Genomic DNA, 22,121 nt, shown 5'->3' with positions numbered 1-22,121 from the left:
CTTTCTTGTGAGTGTCAAATGCAAGAATAGACGGAAGGCTCTTACAACAGGGCCTGGCTAGTACTTAAGTGTTGACTGATGACTTTATGGTCAGGAAGATAAACAGGGAGGGCATTTGAGTATGTACATGGGGGCGCAAGCAAGAGAAAACAAAAGGCCCTGAGCCTAAGCAATCTGGCAATCCTGGGAAGCTGTATGGAGCCCTGGCATGGACCTCTGTGCGCTGGGGCCCAGTGGAATGGGCACAGTGGGCATAGTGGAGGTGGAGGCTGGCCTCTGCAGCAATTGCTTAGTCCAGCCAAGGGACAGTGGGGCTCAATGGGGCCAACCCAGGAGGGGAAATCCCCTGACACTGGCCCACCAGGCCTGCTCTCAGCTTCCAAGGGTTGAGTCAAGGGCCTATGGCTTTGTGGGGCTTGGATGCTCTTTCTATGAGGCTAGAGTCAGGGGAAGGGGTGTTGCAGAGGAGGAGTGTGTGTGTGTGTGTGAGAGAGAGAGAGAGAGAGAGAGAGAGAAAGGAAGAGAGAGAACTCTAAGGTTGAGGGCATATGCTATGGAGCAAGGCCCCCAGGCAATAAGAACCTGTGCCCATTCTGGGGAGGGATCTAGAAGCATGGGCCTGTTTCCCATGCTGGGCTGCTGTGTTCTCCAGTACCAGGAGGTGCTCAGGCCTCTGTTGTGCTGGCCCAGCCCAGTACTCCTCACTGGCCTGCCTCAGCCTCATACCCACCTCATACCCACACTGTTTCATCTCCAGTCGCAGTGTGGCTGAGTGTGTGTGTGTGTGTGTGTGTGTACATGTGGCATTTCTAGATCCAAGAATGCTTAGAAGGTCCTGCTGAAGGCCAGGTCAGTGAGGAGTGAGAGCTTGGCCCATCTCCTCAGACCTTGGCACGGAGACAGCTCTTTCCCACCCAAATTCTCTGGGCTCTGGAGGCAGCGGGAGCTCACGGGCCTCTGACTCAGGCCGGGTCAAGGAGGAGCCCATGTAGTCATCTGCCCATGTAGTCACCCATACAGCCCGGGGCTGGGGGCAGCGTTGTCAGGCTCTCCTGCCACTGAAACAATAGCCAGGGCTGGGGTGAGAGGTCAGGGCACAGGCTAGGACGTGATCCTGGGGCCCCTGAATGGCGGGAGGACGTCCTGGAAGTGAATCGGAGGCTGATGGCCGACCTTGGGGGTTTGCTGCAGCCGTGTCGCTGACTGTCTGTGGGAAGGCTGTGTCCGCCCAGCAGGGCAGGCTCCACGGCGCCCAGCCCTGGCCTGGGCCTACAGTAGCACACTCTCTGGTAATGGGATGGGACAAGGAAAGCTGGTGAAAACAAAGTGCTGGAGACCCGAGCTCCTCGGAAAGCCCAGAAGTAGCCGCAGTAGACACGCAAGGCTAGGTAAGGGCACTCTGTGTATCTCCTGCCTGCCGAAGCCCAGCCGTGGAGATGGGACCACTAGCAGCCCTGATGCCCCAGGGCCACTCCAAGCTTTCTGGCCCCAAGATGCAGCTTCTGTGGGCTGTGGGCGGGACCCTTCTCAGCTTATCCCAATTCCGGCCACAGAAGAAATTCCCCTTGAAAGAGGCTGTCTTGAAGCTTTCCAGGAATGCTGGCCCTGAGGTGGAACTGGGGTGGCAGAGAGAGGGGGGCGTGAGGTGGTATGTTCCAGAATAGACTTGGACCCAAAGCCAAGAGCACAGTGTTCCCACGGGCCTGATGCCTGGCTGTGGAGGAACCAGGAGGTTACAGGGATGTGCCTGGTGGTACCAGGACAAGGCAGGCTGTGTGTGTGTGTGTGTGTATGTGTGTGTGTGTGCATGTGTGCATGAGAGAGAGAGAGAGAGAGAGAGAGAGAGAGAGAGACAGGGCTGGGAATGACCTGATGTCACATGTTCAGGCCCCCAGTGCCAAAGGCAGACTGGACCAAGTAATCTCGTTTCTTTTTTTCTTTTCTCAAAAATTCTATTTTATTTATTTTTCTTAAGTAAACTCTTACCCACAATGTGGGGCTTGAACTCACAACTGTGAGATCAAGAGTCACATGCTCTACTGACCGAGCCAGCCAGGTGCCCCATTATCTTTTCTTTTTTAAAAGTAAGTTTAAAAGGTGACATAGAATAACGTAGTGGTGAAGAGTGTGGCCTGGACCAGACAGCTGTGTTTGAACCTGGACCCCACTACCCACCCCTCGGGGCCACGACTTCGGGTAGGTTGGTTTGTCCGTCTCTATGTCTCAGTTTCCGAAACTGTAAAATGCCCATCAGAATTGTGTCCGACCTCAGAAAGTCATCGCAAAGATTAAGTGAGCAAATATAAATAAAGTGCTTAGAAATGGGCCTCACGCAGAGTGAACACTTACACAGGTTTGGTCCTTGCCCAACGGATGAAACTCCATGTCAATCCATCAGTGCCAGGCCCAGACCCAGGCCAGTGCTGAGCTCTGACCAGCTGGGCCCCTATGGGGTGTGGCAGTGTGCCTGCATCAGCACATCCAAAGTCCCCAGACCTGCTGAGCTGGCAGAGAGCCTGTTCTGGCACTCCCCAGCCCTGAAGAAAGACCTAGAAAAGTGCCAGGCTTCCCAAAGTGTCAGGGGGTGGAGGGAACAGAGTACGAGAGACCCTGGCCTTGGCTGAAGACTCCTTCCATGGCTTGCTGACCTGTCCTGCCCTCGCTGTAGGGCTGGGCCCTGCTGACTGGTCAGTTGTGCTAAGAAGCATAGACAAGAGTCTATGGAAAGGGGAAGGTGCACGCGTTCAGGACTTGCTCCACGGGGGCTGTAGTGACAAATATGTGCCCATGGGGGCTTTGCCCTCCAGCCCATGGGTTCTCCCCTACTCTGACTGGAATTCTATGCCCGCAAGTCCCCACCAGCCCATCTGGCAATAATTCTTAGCTGCCTTATATTCCCAATGATTTCACCCAGCTACACACTTGGGCAGTCAGTCAACAACACTTATCAAGGCCCTGTTGTGCATCACATGAGGTATACAGAGAACTCTGTCTTGGATGCTGGGACTCAGTTCAGGATTGAGACGAGAAAAGGGTTCCTGGTTGTGGGAATGGTGTGGGCCAAGGTGTACGGGAAGCAGAGAGCCCATCTGAGGTGTGAAATGTGGCTGGAGGGAGGGCAAATCTGAGGAGGCCGGTCGGGAGGCAGGGTTGGAGGGAGAGAACAGGAAGGGCCCTGTGGGCCCTGCTTTCTCTGGAAAGAGTCGTTGAGGGAGAGACTTCAAATATCCAGAAGGTGGAGAGGTGTTCCTGATATCCCCCCAAGGTTGGGTCTGGGAGCTACTCAGTGAACCTTTGCAGGTTAATGACTGTGTAGCATCCGGGTGTAACTGAAGGTCAAGGTTGCCCCATACATTGTAGACTGCATGAGTGGCTCATACTGGAGTTGTGCAATGCAGTGGTCCTGTGACATTTGGGGGCCTGGTGTTTGGGTATCAGTGAATGGGTGCTCACCTGTACCTGTATCAGCGGGTGCCTGTGGGGTGTGATTCAGCGAATGGCTGGGAGTATGTGTGAGTGTGTGTGTGTGTGTGTGCGCGTGCGCGTGTGTGTGTGTGTGTGTGTGTCTGCTGTGATTGCGGCACTACCCAGGAGGTGGGGGGCTATTTTTGGAGGTGTTAGCCAGTAGATATGGCCTCCACCCCCACCTTATCCTATGCACACCTGCTCAGGTGAAAACACCTGGAGGTGATTCCACATCTGGCCTTGTATCTGGCTGAAAGGTGTGTCTCTGGGCATCAGGCCAAGCAGGTGTTGGCCTCCCTGGGAGCCTAGCCTGGGGAAGAGATACAGAATGGGGGCAGTGGGGTGGGGGGACTGGGGTGGGAGTAGCTTGATCTTCAAGCTCTTTGGGGGCTCCAGAGAGAGACTGAGTGGGAGATGTCCAATGACCACCCACCCACTTCTGTCTTTCCAATAGTCCGTCCTTCCTCCTGTGTCTTTCAACCTATCTGCTAATCTTTTTGTCCATCCATTGGCCACCTATGTGTTCTTGGTTCTCCCCTGAAATTAGCCTGCCTCCCTCAGGCACTTCATTCTCAAAACTTCTGATGCAGACTATAATCACAAGCCTTGCCTTGACCTTTGATAGCTCTTGGGGTCACAGCACACCCTCCTCATCCCTGGTGCTCAGCCTCGCACAGTTGGCCTCCACTCTACCCCGTGGGTGTCATGAGGTCTAGCACAGACATGGCACTCCCTCGCCAGTCCTGGAATCAAAGATGCACACCCGCCCCTTCCAGCCCTCTTTCCAGAAGGTTCTCCTGTCTTTGGCCCATATAAGGCTCCTCTCCTCCAGGAAGTCTTCCCTGAACACCCTACTCTGCTCCTGTTTCCTCAAGCCTCACTCTGCCACACAGTATGCAAGCTGGGGAAGCCTGGCTGGAGCCCCATGGGAGCAGAGCCGAGTGCTCCTAGGTAGGATGGGGCCACCCATAATGGGGAGCTCCCTTGGAGCAGGGGGCTAGGGGAGGGCCGTGGGGCAGGTCACTTATCCCTCCGACCCCACCCAGAACCCCAGCACAGTGCCCCCAGGGAGGTTTCTCCTGTAGAAGATGGGGATCCTCACACCCTCCCAAACAGGGGCTTTAGCCTGCTGCTTCCTTGGTTCCACCGCCCCCCTCACCCCCAGGTTCTCCCCTTAACCTGGACTCTGGATGTGGGGCACTGTCCAGGCCAGAGACGGATGGGCCTCTCGGTGCTGCTCTCTCCAGGGCCTAGTAGAACCAGAACACTGCAGGGCGATGGGGTGAAGGTGGGGCTAATTCATTACAGAAATATGCGTGCAAGTGTGTGTGTGTGTGTGTGTGTGTGCGTGTGCATTCATGGAGAGCAAACATTTCCTGGGCTGCTGGTATGTGCCGGGCACTACTACAGGCACTGAAGAGAGAGCAGTGGAAAAGACCACCAGGGGCAACTGCCCCCAGAAGGCTGGTGGTCTAGAGGGGGAGACCCAGGAGCTGCTGGGTGGGTATCAGCGCGTGCTGGGGGTATGAGTGTGGTGGGAGGGCACCTGTGGATAAGGGGCCTATACGTGAACAGGGTCAGGCCCAAGCAAGTACGTGTGCGTGTGAACTTGAGTGTGTGCCTTTGGAGTATCCATGGGTCTCCTGGGGTCTGGGCTTGGCAGCTGGCATGTGTCTGTGCAGGCCCAGAGCTGGCGTGCACATGCACATCAGCCAGTTTGGGAGGCTGTGTGGCAGCCACACCTGGCTGACTCCCAGGCTGCAGGGCTCTAATTTTAGAAGTGACAGGCTGTAGATCCCTCCGCACACCTGCTCAGGTGCCCAGCCCCTGGGGGAGGGCCCAGCTGGCCTGCTGGGGAGTGAACCTGTCTCAGCCAGCACCACTGGTTCCCTGCCACGCACGCCCACTCTCCCAACTGAGCAGCCTCTGGCCTCTAGTTCAACACAGTGGGCTGTGCCTGGGTCCCTGACAATCGATGGGGAATCGCAGCTCCCAAACCCTACACCTGGGCCCGACCTCTCATCTCCCAGGAACACTCCACCCCCACCCCCCTTTGCAGGAGGCCCCGCTCTGGAACCCTCCAGGACCCTGCTGGCTGCTCACGCCCGAGCCAGTCAATCTGAGAGTGGGCCAGGCTGAACTGGAAGTTGGGGGAGAGGAGGGAAATGGGCTGGGCCCCTCTTCCTGGCTGGGTCTCCTTTCCTGGTTGCAGGTGGAAAGGCTGGGCTGCCTGTGTGCCCCTCCCTCTGCCTCCTCCTCATTCTCTCCTTTGTGTCTCACGTGTCTCCCCTCTCCTTTGCCATCTAAGAGTTTTCTAAGAGTTAATAACAATGTGCACTGAGCTCCAGCCATATGGCAGGCACAGTGCTCATCTTTACGTGGATTAGCTCATTTGACCATTGCAATAACCCTGTGAGGTCAATGCTGTCATCCCACTTTATGGGGAGAAAGCTGAGGCTCAGAGGGATCCAAATCACCCAGCCAGGAGGGCGCCGAGTTGGCGTTCGGGCTCGGTCTTAGTTTTACTTTTTCCTTGGCCTCACTCACTGCCTGTTTCCACACGTGCTCTTGGTGGGCACGGAGCTGTAGCCCAGGGGCCCTTCCCTGGGCCATGGGAGGGGTATGCAGAAGGAGGAAAGAATGACAGACCCATTTGGGGTCCAAGCGGTGTGAGATGGTGCGCGGGGGTTTTCCCAGCCACCTCCCATGCATGCTCTGGGCCCTCTCCTGCTGTAGAACCTTCAGTGGCTCCCCTACAGGCAGTTAGTTACCAGGGCAAGCTCAAAGGCCTTGCAGGCTGGTGTGCGTCCTTCCTCCCACTGCCACCATCTCCTCCTCTGCAGCAACACCCTCTCACCCAGGCAGATACTTGCCCCTGCTCTGCCACCTGCCTCCCTGTAGTGTAGCTAAAGGGTGAGGATAAGAAGGCCACGCTTCGAGCTAAGTGCCTTATTGACTTCATTTCATTTCACCTGCCTAAGGTCCCTATGAGCTAGGTTTTCTGGTGCTCTTTGTACAACAGCAGTTTGCTTAAGGCCGCAGAGCAGGCAAAGAGCACAAGTGGGATTCAAAACTGCTCATCGGTCTCCACCGGGCCATTCGGTTCGACTGGATCCTCACTGCGTGTAACAGCACCAAACCCTGTGCCAGCAACTGGAGATAGTATTCTGGGAGGGGATGCACACAAACACAGACCCACGCACGCACGCACAGGGTGCAGACGGGGAGGAGGGAGAGGTGCTGAATTGCTCACCTCCCAGTCTTAAAACCTTCACACTTGTGACTTAGACCCCCAGTTGGTCCCTTTCAAGGAATGAGCTCTATTTCCCTTTAAAAGGGGGCAAGAGTAGGAAAGAAAAAGCCACATTTTGTTCTGATGTCTCAAGATGTCATTTGGGGACAATTTGTCCCTTTTCTCCCTATCTCTGTCCCCCCATTCCTCCTCCCCCCTCCCCTGAGGCCTGGTCTGGTCCTGAGACCACAGATTAGCATCACTTCCACCCCTATCCTTCCCCACATGGGTCCGTTACACCCTAGGCTTTCCAAAGTCCCGTGTCTAGTGCTGAGAACTTACACTGGGGGTGGGGATGACAGGAGACAGTTCCTTCTCCATGACAGTCAGGGGTTTGGGAGAGAGGCCGGGGTCCTTGGCTAGCCCAAGACTCAGATCCAACCCCCTTCACTGTCTCTGATTTTTGCTGAGAAGTTCAGCTTGTGCTGGCACCATGAGGTGCCACGAGGTGTCACGAGGACGGAGACCTTGTCTGTCTGGCTCACAGGCTTAAAAAGAAAAATACCACCACTTACTTTTGGAGGCCCCACCCACTTCACATGAAACACACTCAAACACACTCTGATTGCACACTGAATGGTGTTGTATGGGCATGTTTTAAAAAAGGATTTTCAAATAATTAATGATTGTGAAATTATCCAACTACAGCTAATGCATTTAATTTAAAATAGACTCTAATTTCTTGGGCTGCCTGGGTGGCTCAGTCAGTTAAGTGTTTGACTCCTGATTTCAGCTCAGGTCATGATCTCATGGTTCATGGGTTTGAGCCCTACATCAGGCTCTGCACTGGCAGCGTGGAGGGCTTCTCTCTCTCCCTCTCTCTCTGCCTCTCCTCCACTCATTTTCTCTTTCTCTCTGTCTCTCAAAATAAATAAATAAACATTGAAAAATTTTTGGAAAAGCATCATGTACACTTGGAAGTTCTTTGCAATGGGAACATCTAAACCGACAAATTGCTTTCAAATGTAATGAAATGTTCCTGAGTTCCAGGTTCTCCAGCTGACCTTTAAAAACGATTTTGAAGGCAATGCATCCCTGCCTCCCTTCCCTGAATCTCAAACCTTTTTGTAGGTCCTTAAACATTTCACAGGTCCCAGACACTATGCCTATGTGATTGCAAGGATGAGCAGCTTTGCACACAGTGTCTCCTTAAATATTGTGGGAGGGAGGTAAGAGAAGGGAATACAATGGTTTGGAAATACAATGAAGACCGCAAATTAAAACAAGATACTATTTTCTTTTCTTATCTTTTTATTTTTTTTAACATTTATTCATTTTTGAGAGACAGAGAGAGACAGAATGTGAGTGGGGGAGGGGCAGAGGGAGAGGGAGACACAGAATCCGAAGCAGACTACAGGCTCTGAGCTGTCAGCACAGAGCCCTATGCAGGGCTCAAACTCACAGACCATGAGATCACGACTGGAGTTGAAGTCGGATGCTTAACTGACTGAGCTACCCAGGAGACCCTAAAATGAGATATTATTTTCATCTTTCAGATTGGCAAAAACCAAAAAGTGGGTTTTTTTTTAAAGTTTATTTATTTTGAGAGAGAGGGAGAGCAGGAGCAGGGGAGGGGTAGAGAAGAGAGAGAGAGAGAGAGAGGGAGAGAATCTCAAGCAGACTGATTTGGGGCTTGAACCCACAAACTGTGAAATATGACCTGAGCAGAAACAAAGAGTCAGACACTTAACCACCTGACTGAGCCAGTCAGGCTCTTAACCGACTGAGCCACCCAGGTGCCCTCGAAAGTTTTTTTTTCAAAAAGTGTTTTTTTTAAGATTTTATGTTTATTATTTTATTCATTAAAAATTTGTTTGATGTTAATTTATTTTTGAGAGAGACAGAGTGTGAGTCGGGGAGGAGCAGAGAGAGAGGGAGACACAGAATGAGAAGCAGGTTCCAGGCTCTGAGCTGTCAGCGCAGAGCCTGACGCGGGGCTCAAACCCATCAACCGGGAGATCATGACCTGAGCCGGAAGTCGGATGCTTAACCGACTGAGCCACCCAGGCACCCCTAAAATTTTATTTTTAAGTAATCTCTACACCCAGCGTGGGGTTCAAACTCATGAGCATGAGATCAAGAGTTGCATGCTCCATTGACTAAGCCAGCCAGGTGCCCCTATATTTAATTTTTTTTTTTTTTAACAATCAGTACATGTCTCTTTTTTCATTTAAAAAAAAATCTAGTTAAAAGACAAATGCCTGTGGAATAAATGAAGTAAAACAAATCAATACATGAATGAATGAATTCTAGGTCACGTGGAGGAAGGAATTTCACCGCAGCCTGGAGCCCAACAGGCTTTGGCCACCCCGTGGAGGAGACCCATGGAAAAGACAGAAAGCCCCAGTCTATTCTGTTGAGGGAGGTGGGGGAGGAGAGGGGTCTGGAGACTTGCTCCAGGAGGGGCTGAAGGGTGGACAAGGTTGGGCAGATGGGGAGGAGGTGGGGGTAGGTTTGTACGCTTTTGTCCTGGGAGGGCTGCCTCTCCATCCATGTTGCTTCCCCCAGCTCCTCCCTAGAGAGTACATCTATTTCAAGCCTGGAAAGTCCCAGCCCTTAGCATGATGCCTGGCATATAATCTGTGGCAATAAATAGTGGTTGACTAAATGGATGGAATCAGTCACTGGTTAATCCAGACCACAGTGTTAGTCACTCCTGTCCCTTCCCCAAACAGCTCCCTGCCACCCAACAACCACAACAGCAAATGACTCTCTCAGGGCTGCTGTGTACAGCTGTGCAGGCTGTCTACTGCACAACTCCAGGAGGAGCCATTTTCATAGTAATGCCTCTTGAAGTTGTAGCACATGGTGTACCTGCAAAACACTGTTTCTTATTCTTTCAAGCTCACTAGAACTAATATTACATTAAGAGTAGGAAAGGAAAGGAACAAGAATCTCTACTCCAGACACCTCCCTTGTCCTTTTCCAATTCCTAAGGCCCCTCCCTTCCTTTATTCCTCTCTAATTTGAGTCTAAGGTGATTTAGCCAAATCGGCCAACTATTCTGTCTCTTGACTACAGAGTTTGGAACTTGTTGTACGATCCTGGGCAAGTTCCAGAACCTCTCTGGGTCTCCATTTCCCCACCTGAGAAATGAGCAAATGTGTAGGGAGCAATTCTTGATGACCCTCCTTGGCTTAAAGGAAGCTTATGGGGACAAAACTTTGAAGGAATGCATCCTTCTGGGATGTGGCATTCTCAGAGGGGTCAAATCCCCCGCATCCTGCCCGGTTCTACCCTGCCCTCCATAACTTCAGGGCTTTCATTTAATTTAGGAGGCAGTATCCTGGAATAGAAGGAACCTGTGGGGAGCAGGAGACTTCATCAACTTCTGGCTCTGCTGATACCCACGGTGTGCTACTAAGCAAGCCACAGCTCCTACCTGGGACTCGATTTCCTCCTCTGTAGAATGGGTGTTTAGGCCAGATCAGAGAGTGTCAAAATGCTGGACTGAGTCTGCCATGGCCTTTCCTTTTTCTCTTTAATTTCTATCATATGTGTTTCATTCTTTCTGATGCAAACATCACATATGTTCATGAAATTCAAACAGTACTGAGATAAGTAGTGTACCAAGTGAAAGCAACTCTTATGGAGAATCACTGTTAACTTTTTTTTTTTTTGGTAATTTTTAATTCGGATATAATTTCAAATGTATAAAAAAAGTCACAAGAATAGTACCAAGACTCTGGTAGACCTTTTACTCAGATTTGTCACTTGTTTACATTTAATGCCTTTTTTGCTCTCTCTCTATACCTGTGTACATGTGCATGTGTGTAAACAGTATCTTCCCAAACTATGTGACAACAAATTGTAGGACTTATGCCCCCCCTTTTAAACTTTGTTTATTTTGAGTGTGTGTGTGTGTGTGTGTGTGTGAGAGAGAGAGAGAGAGAGAGAGAACGTGAGGAGACAGGCAGAGAGAGAAGGAGAGAGAATCCCAAGCAGGCTCTGCACTGGCCGCCAGAGCCCGATGTGGGGCTGGAACTCATGAACTGGGAGATCATAACTTGAGCCAAAATCAGGAGTCAAACACTTAACCGACTCAGCCACCCAGGTGCCCCTGCCCTTTTACCTCCGAATGCTTCAAGGGTGTATTTCCCAAGAACAAGGACACTCTCTTACAGTGCAGGACTTACATAACTCCTGCAGTTAACAAAATCCGGAAACCTAGCATTGATACAATATTGTTATCTAGTCCACACAGCCCATGTTCAAAGGCATTGTGTCGGACCTTTTCATAGGTTTCCAGCCAAAGTAGAAAAATCCGGATAAGTTTTTCTGAAAGCTAACATGTATTTACCTTTAAGGATTGTGCTTAACTCCAAAACTGTGCTCCGCCCTGTCGTATTGCTTTGTTTTACTTTGTTTAGGCTTTGTTAGGCACCCTCTTAATGATGGTGACAGCGGAGAGTGGGTTATGTGTTATTTGCTTTTGAGATTCTTACTTGGCAAAATAAGAAGTGGGCGATCCTATGCTAGTCCTTCAACTTCTTTTGCAGGGATCCCAAGGTGTGGCTCCCCCAGGGTTAATGGTCCCTGGTTTCAGGTGAGTCAGATCACCAGAGACTTTCCTGAAGCCCAGTTGAGAGCACACAGCTACTTCCAACGCTGGGAGCAGGGATGGGCTAGGCAGCCACAGGCCCTGTCCCTCCGGGACCACAGCGTCTCTCACCCAGCAGAGTGCATCTTTACCCTTTCTGTGGCTCTCCAGCATCTGTTTGGGGCATCCCCTACCTTGCGGGTCTCACGTGGAGGCTGAGCCCTCCTCCCACCCCAGAAACCAGACCTCACTCTCCCAGCGTCCTTTGCAGCTGCACTGCAGGCATGTGAACTGGCTCAGCCAATCAGATACACCCTCGCGTGAACTCTGAGTCTCAAGCAGGTGACACAGAGCAGCAGAGATGGGATGTATCTGACAGAATTGGGGACAGCAGCGGCAGCAGGAAGAGTTTTGGGGGCAGTGGAACCTCAAAGCCCGCTGCCTTATGGTTCTCCCTGGTCTGGCCCGGAGGTGTGATTCTTCAGGCTGAGGTTCTGGCTTCTGCAGCCTGGGCCTCCCTGGATCCGCACCTAGCTCTGCAGCCAGCTCAAGGTGTCTGAGAGCTTTCTGTGGCTTGCAGTCAGGAGCCCTGACCAGTAAATACAGAGAAGTCAGTACTATGGGAATTGAGAGGCACTGGGGCCTGGAGTGTGGACACACTGGGACTTGGTGGGCAGCCACGGAAGAATCTAGTTTCCTTATCTGGAATGTGGATGGGACACCCTGTCCAGGTGTTAAGTGGGGCAGCCCAGGCAGGCAGTCCTGTGAGTGAGGGGCAGTAGGGATGTAAGAGCAGAGAGCCTGAAGACTGAGGAAGGGGCGGGGAGGAGGGAGATGAGCTCAGAGAAGGTGGGGGTGCCTTTGTAGGAGAAGGCAGACAAGCCGGATCACATGGTTCCGTCCACCCAAAGTATTTTTTGACCTTTTTGTATATGCCACACAGTGTATTGGTTAATAAAACAGTCTGGGCATGGGTATTGTTGTCTTATTTTACATACAGAGAGAGGGAACGTATTCAGAAGGATGAAGCAATTTGTACAAGATCAGGAAATCAGAAAGGGACAGGGCCAGAATTTAAATCTGGGCCTAACTCCAACAGTGATGCTCTCAAGAACCCAAACAGACACTCAGATGAGAGACTAGTGTCTCTGCCTCAATCCCTGAGTTTTTATGTACTTCGCATGAGTACTTTAAGTAAAATGTACTCCCTGTAAGCCCTCTGGTTGAGTCATAGAATCTGGGGGCCTGGCTCACTTTATAAATACCAATCCTCTCCTCCTCTTCCCCCACCAGGAAAAAGTTCAGGTCCAAACAAATGGGTTTCAGCACTCATGCTTGGTTGATTGCCTGCCCACTCGCTCTTCTCTCACTACCCTTCCCGCAGCACCCACTGAGCCCGGGTTTGTCCCAAGTGTTTGTCCTTCTTCTGGACTCTGGGTTAGTGCTGTGGCAGTACTCATGGAAATATCCCTGTTGCTTGGGGATATGGGGGATATTCAGGGATGGGATGTGGCTCAATTCTGACCAATGAGCAGTAAGGGACAGTCTCCTAGGAGCTTCAGGGAACAATTTTCCTTGATCTTAAAATGGGACACAGGATGAGGTGTTTCCTGGTTTTTGTTTTTGTTTTTGTTTTTGTTTGGTCTTATTTTTTTCTTTTTTCTTTTTGTTTTTCTTTTGCTGTTATGGACATCATTGTGTGACAATTGATGACTGGGGTGGTGGCAGCCATCTTGTGACCATGAGGAGAGCTAGCCAAGGACAAGGCAATATGATGAGAATGACAGAGGGGAAGGAAAAGAGGAAATAGCCTGAGTCCTTGATGATGATGTTGAGCTGCAGGATTAATCTCTGCTGAAGCTATCCTTCCTCTGGACTTTTTGTTCTGTGAGATAATACACTTATTGTCTAAGCCAACTGACTAGAAATTCTCTGTTTCTGGCCACTGAAAACATCTTTACTGGTGCATGAACCACGGATCAAAAGAATAAACACCTGACATAATAATCTGATATACTGATAGCTGACAACAAGGACAGCAGCCATTGGTTAAGTGAGGAAAATCTGCTTCCTTGACCAAGGGAGGCCCTAAATTTTTATTTCTCTGCTGGTTCTGAGGCTCTGCACTCTGCATCTTGTCCAGGCATGTGGAAGGACTTCTATCAGAGGAGAGGTCTACTTTCCAGCTGAACTTCTGACTCCCATTTCCTGTAGGGTCAGCAGAGGAAAGCAGTTTTATTTACTGAATCAGGATGGAAAACAGATGTCCAAGCACCCCACTGGGCCCAGGCTCACCCTGGACAGAGGCTGGGCCTGTTCTCAGTCCTGACCTACCCACCAACCTCCTGTTCCCCAGATCGAGTCCAGATGTGGCTTCTTCCAAGCTCTAATAATAATTTTGATTTGTTGCGGCTAAGTAGCCTTTGCCCCCAGCTCAACCCGAAACTCTCCAAGGAGAAAAATGGGAGTTATACTATGAAACATTTGTGAGGAAGCCTGGGCAGGACACAGAGGAATGTGCACTTGAGTAGCAGACCAATGTGGGTTCAACCACAGCCTGGTCTCACACTAACAGAGTGGTCTCAACCATTGTATCAGTCAACAGCTGCTGTGTAACAAGCCACCACAAAACTCAGTGTCTTAAGACAGTAACTATTTAGGGCTGCCTGGATGGCTCAGTTGGTTAAGCATCCGACTTTGGCTCAGGTCATGATCTCGCGGTTGGTGAGTTCGAGGCCTGCATCGGGCTCTGTGATGACAGCTCAGAGCCTGCAGCCTGCTTCAGATTCTGTGTCTCCATCTCTCTCTCTCTCTCTCTCTCTCTCTGCCCCCCCCCCCCCACTCACGTTCTCTCTCAAAACTAAATACATATTTAAAAAAGTTTTTTTAAGCCAGTAACTGTTTATTTGCTCACATTCTAAAATTTGAGCAGGGCTTGGCGGGACAGCTCATTTGTTCTCTATATAGTGTTGTATTTTGGAAGTGAGGTTGATGGGACAGTGGAACGTGGGTGGAGGAGACCCATAGAGTATGCATTTCCACCCTGTCCTTTGCTTCCCTGCCCCCCTATAGATCCTTTTTATTTTAGTCCTTCCTTACTCACCAGCAAGCTGAAGGTAGACAATGTTGGCAGAATGTGTGCCCAGAAGAGAAGCTCTTCCCATGAGCAGCCTGACCACCGAAAATCCGTGATCGCTGAAAATGGTTAGCTGTTTGCTTGACCCAGAAAACCCCATGAAAATCACATACGTCAACAGAGTCAAATCTTCGTGTTCCCTTTAAGAACACCCGAGAAACTTCCCAAGCCATCCTGGATGTGCATATGTGGAAAGCCATCAAGGATATGAAAGATGTCGCTTTGCAGAAGCAGTGCGTGCTCGTCTGTGGTTATGGTGGTGGGGCCGGCAGGCATGCTCACGCCAAACAGTGGGGCTGGACATGGGTTCAGTGGCCCCAAAAAGAGTACTAGATTTTTGCTGCACCTGCTTAAAAATGCAAAGTGCAGGGGGCTCTGGGTGACTCAGTCGGTTGGGTGTTCGACTTTGACTTAGGTCACGACCTCACAGTTCGTGGGCTCGAGCCCCGTGTCGGGCTCTGTGCTGACAACTCAGAGCCTGGAGCCTGCTTCAGATTCTGTGTCTCCCTCTCTCTCTCAAAAATAAATAAACATTAAAAAAAAAAATTTTTTTTTAATGCCAAGTGTAATACTGACTTTAAGGGCTTAGATGTAGATTTTCTGGTCATTTAGCATATCTGGGTGAAGACAGCTACCGAACTTGCAGAGCTCATGGTCAGGTAAACCCCTACATGAGTTCTCCTTGCCACATTGACATGATGCTTACTGAAAATGAGCAGATTATTCCCAAACCAGAAGAGGAGGTTGCACAGAAGAAAAAACTATCCTAGAAGAAACTGAAGAAATGAAAATAATGGCTGCAAATAAATTCAGCATAAAATAAATGCAAATAAAAGTAATGACACTTAAAAAAATAAAGCTGAGTTAGTTTTGTGCAGTATTTTGTTCAGTGTTTCCACTGTTCTGGTAACAATGAGATACATATGCATACATGAGCTGTGAAATATGAATCGCATAATTTTGGTGATTCTGCATTTGAGTTAAATACTCTTACATTCTCATTTAAAAGTGACATTTAATAATGTAAGGTTGAATAGTAAAATTCATACAGATATTTAAAATTTTTAATTTTTTCTTAGAACAACATTAAGTAACAAATAAAAAAACACCATGATGACTTAAAGAGAGATTATGGAAGACAGGAGAGCTTTATACTTTAGTATCTTTAATGGCATTTTTAAAAAACTTTTTCAACAAGGAGCCCCACACTTTCATTTTGTCTGGATCTGCCAATGTAGCTGGCCCAGGGACCAGGTCTCTTAAGGCACAGGTCAAAACTCACACAGCATCACTCAGGTCACAGAATGGATTGGCCAAAGCCAGTCACAAGGCCAGTGCAGAGTCAAAGGGGTGGCGGAGGGAAATAGACTCCAAGTTTTTTGTTTGTTTGTTCGTTTGTTTAAGTAGTCTCCCAGCACGGGGCTTGAACGCACAACCCTGAGTCGCATGTTCTACCAGTAGGCAGCCTCAGTAGGCAGCCTAGGTGTCCCTAGATTCTAAGTCTTTTTTTTTTTTAAGTTTTTATTTATTTTGAGAGAGATAGCAGGAGTGAGTGCAAGCAGGGGAAGGGCAGAGAGAGAGAGGGAGGAAGAGAATCACAAGCAGTCTCCTTGCTGTCGGCGTAGAGTTCGACGCAGGTCTGGATCTCACAAACTGAGAGATCATGACCTGAGCCTAGATCAACAGTCAAATGCTTAACAGACTAAGCCACTCAGGCACTCCTAGATTCCAAGTCTTGAAGGGAGTATTTGATACAGAGATGAGAGGAATTGTCGGTGGCCATCTTTGAGGGCAATATTCAACAACCACTGGTCAAAATCTTTTTCTTCCTCAGGCTTCTCATCTGTAATATGGGAATATTTCTATTTCCTTCCCAGGGTCATTAGAGAATAAAGGAATATTGTGGTTGCCAGTCCTCAGAACATGGCCACTAGCTCATTCAGGATTGGTTGCTCGCCTTTAATCTTGCTTTATAAATGCTTACCTCCTTGCTATCTCATTCTTTCCATTCATGCATTTAGTGTCTCTTGAGTCCTACAACCCAGGTATTGCCGTAGGTACAGAGAATAAATCAGACAAAAGTCCCTGTCCCCATGGAGTTTACATTTTGATAAGAGAGACAGACAAAAGATATGCTCAAATACATGGCATTTTGGGTGGTGATAGATGTTAAGAAAAAAGCAGGAGAGGGGGATAGAGAGTACTGAGGGGGGTAGAGTGTACTGAGGGGGATAGAGAGTACTGGGGGGGATAGAGAGTATTGGGGGGATAGAGAGTACTGGGGGGATAGAGAGTACTGAGGGGGGATAGAGAGTACTGAGGGAGATAGAGAGTACTGAGGGGGATAGAGAGTCCTGGGGGGGATAGAGAGTACTGAGGGGGGTAGAGAGTGCTGAGGGGGATAGACAATACTGGGGGGGATAGACAGTACTGGGGGGGGTAGAGAGTACTGAGGGGGGTAGACAGTACTGGGGGGATAGACAGTACTGGGGGGATAGACAGTACTGGGGGGATAGAGAGTACTGAGGGGGGTAGACAGTACTGAGGGGAGATAGAGAGTACTGGGGGGGATAGATAGTACTGGGGGGATAGACAGTACTGGGGGGGATAGAGAGTACTGAGGGGGGATAGACAGTACTGAGGGGGGTAGAGAGTACTGAGGGGGGATAGACAGTACTGGGGGGGATAGAGAGTACTGAGGGGGGATAGGCAGTACTTGGGGGGAGAGTACTGAGGGGGGTAGAGAGTACTGAGGGGGGTAGACAGTACTGGGGGGATAGAGAGTACTGGGGGGGATAGACAGTACTGAAGGGGGTAGACAGTACTGAGGGGGAGGGGGCTGCACCCTGAAGCCAGGTCATCCAGGTAAATCCTGAAGGCGGAACCATGAGGATATTCCAGGGAGAGGGAGGGGCTCTGAGAGGGGATGGCTGGGGTGTTTGCAGAACAGTCAGGGGCCTAAGGTGGCAGGAGCAGAGAGCCACAGGAGACAGAGGGCAGCTCCTCATGGGCCGTTGTGAGGGTGTTGCCTTAACTGTGGAGGAGATAAAAACGTAGGGGCAGGTTTGGAGGAGGTTGCAGTGGGGATCGAGGAAGGGGGAAGGAGGCCGGCAGGATGGTGGCTTGGCCAGGGTGGTCATGGGGGAGGTGGGAGAAATGACCAGATTCTGAATAGTTTCTTGGAGGTCAGCATAGGATTCACTGTCAACTCTCAACAAATCAATCCGGTATAGAAAGCAGACATCCTCAAATTCTCATTTTATAGAAGAGAAAATCTTCTGAGTGACTAGCACAGTGTCAGGGGCAGGCAGGAAGGCTGTGGGATCCGTCTGAGGCTGACTGTAATGGGCTGTGTGTGGTCTACACGTGGGTGTGTCTACAACATGCCTTTGCTGGGTGTCTTATTTGTCCCCTCATCTCCATCTGTGACCCACTGCCACCTTCCATCCTCTGTTCTCCCTATATCTTTAATTTTTTTTAATGTTTATTTATTTTTCAGAGATAGAGACAGAGCATGAGCAGGGAAGGGTCGGAGAGAGAGGGAGACACAGAATCCCAAGCAGGCTCCAGGTTCTGAGCTGTCAGCACAGAGCCTGATGCGGGGCTCGAACTCTTGAACCATGAGATCATGACCTGAGCCAAAGTCGGACGCTCAACCGACTGAGCCACCCAGGTGCCCCACCCTATATCTTGTTATAAAACGCTTATTGAAAGAGAGAGAGAATGCACGGGTGCACAAGCAGGGGAGGGCAGCAAGGGAGGGAGGGAGGGAAATAGAGAATCCCAAGCAGGCCCTGTGCTGAGCTCCGACCTGGGGTTGGATCTCACCACCGTGAAATCATGGTCTGAGTGGAAGCCAAGAGTCGGACACTTCGCTGACCAAGCCACCCAGGCGGCCCTGCTTATGTCTTACAGACCCATCCAGACCCATCTTCATCCTCCTCCCAGGCCTGTTTCCAAAGGGCCTAGGTACTTCTGGCGGCCAGGGGAGCCAATCTACGTCTAGGAGAGTGTGTAAATGTGTGTGTGATGCTTGTCAGGTTGGTGTGCCTTAGATGAGTGTGAATGTCCCCAGGGCACGCCCCTAGTGTCTGAGTGTCACTTTGGCTGTGTGAGAGTGTGTGTGCATGCTCCCGACTGTGAGAATCCACACGTGTGGGAGCTTAACGGTCTCAGCGTGTGTGAGCGCGTGATGTGTGCATGTGTGTGCAAACACGTGAGCGCACGGAGGTGTTCTCTCTCCCCTCTGCCCATTCAGATTTGCTCCTATCCTAAAAACCCCAGGCCACACCCACCTCTTTTCTGATTCCTGACCTCCCAGTGCCCCATCTGTCAAAACCACACAAGGGCCAGCATCCCATCCTTGGCTGGTGGTCTGGCTGGTTTAGAGGGGATTCCATTTCCTAGTCTGCAGGGCAGGGCGGGCCTGCGTGCACACCCCACCCTAGGTCTAGCGTGTCTCCTGAGGTCAACGGCCCCTCCTTCTGCCTCCCCTGCAGGTTTCTTTAATGGAGGGAGGGGCCCTGACCTCAGAAGGGTCTGGCCGGCGGGTCTGGTGGCCTCCAGCAGCCCAAGGCAGGTGGGGCAGAAGGTAGTTGCACCCTCAGGCTTCCTTCCTCCGTGACAGTGGCCAGCTGACGAGGATGGGAGTCCACACTGCATTCTCTCAGTGAGTTCCCAGGGGCCCATTGCTGGGGCCTTGGGACCCCAGAGCCTTGTCCCCACTTAGGGACCCCTGTGGGTCCCAGGGCAGCTTGGCCCCACTCTTTGCTTCCTTCCTGCACTCTCCCTTTAGGAGCCCCCAAGCCTTGGGCCTCCTCCCAAGCTCTGGCCCCAGAGTATTCACAGGCTTCTTCTGGTCTAAGCCCTTTTCCTTCTCTGTCTCCTTCTTTCTGAGACATTGGTTCCCCGAAAAGCCCTTCAGCCTCTCCTATAGTTACCAGAGGATCCTTTTTCTTTAACTCACTAGAAATGGACCCTTGCTACAAGCAAGGTGAGCAGGTGCCTGGAGGCATGGGGTCACTTCAGTCCATCCCCAGGCCAGCCTGCCCTTCCCTCAGTCCTGGCCAGGCACACTCCAGCCTCAGGGTCTTTGTTCTAGTCTTTTTCTGTCTGGAATGTTCTTCCCCAGACCCTGCTTGGCTCCTCCCTCTCCAAACATTTGTCAACATGTCTTCTCAATGGGGCCTACCTGGTCCACCCAATCTAATACTGTGGCCTGTGTGCACGCACGCACACACACACGCACACCCTCATGCCCTCTGGCCCTCCCGGCACGTATCATCTCCTGGCCCTGCCCTGCCTCCCCGTTTTCTCACTACACCTGTCACCTCCTTACATACAACAGAATTCATCTATTCTGTCTATCGTGTCTCCCCTACAAGAATGCTGGCCCCATGAAGGCAGGGATCTTTGTGGTATTCCCTTTTATTTCCCAGTGCCTGAAACTGTGTGGAGCCATTTAGCTGCTCCACGGACATTTGTTTTGGTTGCTGGGACGGCTGCTGAGAGAAGAGAGAATCTGTGGGAGAAATGGCTGCTTCTCCCCCAGGCCTATGGTCCCAGTGAGGGCTGGGGGGGGGTGTCCAGCTCCCTCTACCCCACCTGCCCTGCCGGGGGCACTGGGCCAGGGAGCCACCCCCCCACACACAATGCTGGCCCCATGCGTGCATGCTGGCACACACCTGTGCACCCGGCATCTGCAGCCCCACCACCCACCACCACTGACGTGGCTGTGGTTTCGAGGCCCCAGAGGTGCAGATTAGAGACAGAGTGTCCTGTTTTCTGCCGCTGAAGAGGCAGGTGGGGGCGGGGGACGGGCTCGCCTGCAAACAAGCACATGCAGAGGTCCCTTCTCCTCCCCTTCTTGCACACACATGCACACACACGCACACACATGCACACACACACACACACACACACACACACAGATGGACAGCCAGGTGGCCCAGACTGGCTGCTGTTTGGTGTCAGTATGGGAGCCATGCCTCTGTCTGTACCGAGCCCTGCTGCAGGTGGGGAGAGGGGACAGAGGAAGAGGCTGCAAGTTCCTTTCCCAGTGCCTGAGCTGCCGCCTCAGGGCTTCATGCCCACCCAGCATGGCCACCTAGCCTCACGTGTCAGGTCTTTCCTTTGGGGGAAGCATTGTCCTCTTTTACCTTCTGTCAAAACCACATCCCCATAGGAGGGGGCCCGCATTCAGCCCTCGGTGGGGAGGAGCAAGTCTGCCTCTGTCACTCCTGTGCTCCATGGTGCGCTCAGCAGCTGGCCGGACCGCCACGGCTCCCCCCCCCCGGGCCTGTGGGGTCCAGCCCAGCCCCCTGGGCCAGTGCCTTCCCTGTTCCAGGAGTCTCCGATTTGAGGGGAGATGAGTGTGGCCTCTGGAAGCAGGCCTCCTCTGAGAATGTCAGCTCTGCATGACCTTAGGCGAGTCACTTCACCTCTCTGTGCCCCAGTTTCTCCCCTGGCAGAGCTGTTGTAAAGACAAAATTGGTTCATGTATGCAAAGTGCTTAGCCCAGCACCTGCTGTGGAAGTTGTCAGTAAATGTTAGCAGTCACTATGATGGTTTCCTGCCTCAGAGCCACGAGGGGCTGAGGAATGGCTTGGGTCAGGGCTCGCAGCCCAGCTCTGGCCTCCCAGACTGAGCCAGCAGCTTCCAGGCCCAGCAGCAGCTCATTGGAGACTCAGAGTGCCAGGCCATACTGGGGAATCCTAACGCAGAAGGTGGGCCAAGGGAGGGGGCTCACACCTCAGCCTGCAGCCATCTGTGGCACAGGAGTCCCCCAGTCTCCCAGCCACGGGTTGGTCCCCCTGCGGCCTTCTGGTTCTCCAAGCCCCCTTGCCTCACAAGGCGCCCCTCAGGCCATCTCCTGCAGTAAGAATGCCCGTCAATCCTGCTGCCAAAGCACCCACAGTTCCTACTCCTCAGGGCCTCAGGCTCCTCAAGTATGAGAGGGCATAAAAACTCCCACACCACGGGATTAACGTCAGGGGAGGTCATGGATGGAGACTGCGTGGCTTTGGCAGCCAGTCAGGGCCAACTCTTGTTACTGCCTGCACCCCAAGGCTGGCGGGTCCTGCTTGCCGCGCCTGGGCTCCCCGCAGTGTCCAGGAGCCCAGGCTCACGGCAGGCGTCAGGAAGGAGCTGTTGCCCAGGGTGGGCTGGAATGAACCGGGGAGCCCTGGGAGCTGAGAAGGGGGCGTGATGACCGAAGCCTGTGGGTGAACAATGCTCACCCCAAACAGAGCTTGAATGAAGGAGGAAGGAAGAGAGGACGGGCTAAGCACACCCTGGGCCCCAGAGGAAGTTGAACGCTGGGCCGCGGTGTGACAGTTCAAGGCCCTGTGCACCACAGCTCCTAACCCCACCTCGCCGGCTGACGTCAGCGGGGAGTGCATGACCCTGCTTGCCTCCTCCCCCAGGCCCCGGATCTTTGAGGTGGGGGTCCCAGCCTGGGGGCTCCCACAGCTAAACTCTGCACAACCGGGCACCCAGCAGAGCTTTGCGTCTTCAGGTCAACTTTGCCCTGTCCAGGCTCCTTTAGTAAAAGGCAACCAGTTAACAGCACCTCTTCACTCACCTGCACCACCTCACATCCCCCAGGTGTGCCCTAGAAGATATCTATTAAGCATCTACTGTATACAGGGTGGTTTCACCTCCATGAGTGCATTTAATCCTTCACAATA

The sequence above is a fragment of the Lynx rufus genome, unplaced genomic scaffold (genome assembly GCF_022079265.1).
Source record: "Lynx rufus isolate CCGP_SWC_20201006 ecotype Redwood Valley unplaced genomic scaffold, mLynRuf1.p SCAF_8, whole genome shotgun sequence".
Taxonomy (NCBI): Eukaryota; Metazoa; Chordata; class Mammalia; order Carnivora; family Felidae; genus Lynx; species Lynx rufus.
This window is presented reverse-complemented; position numbering follows the sequence as displayed.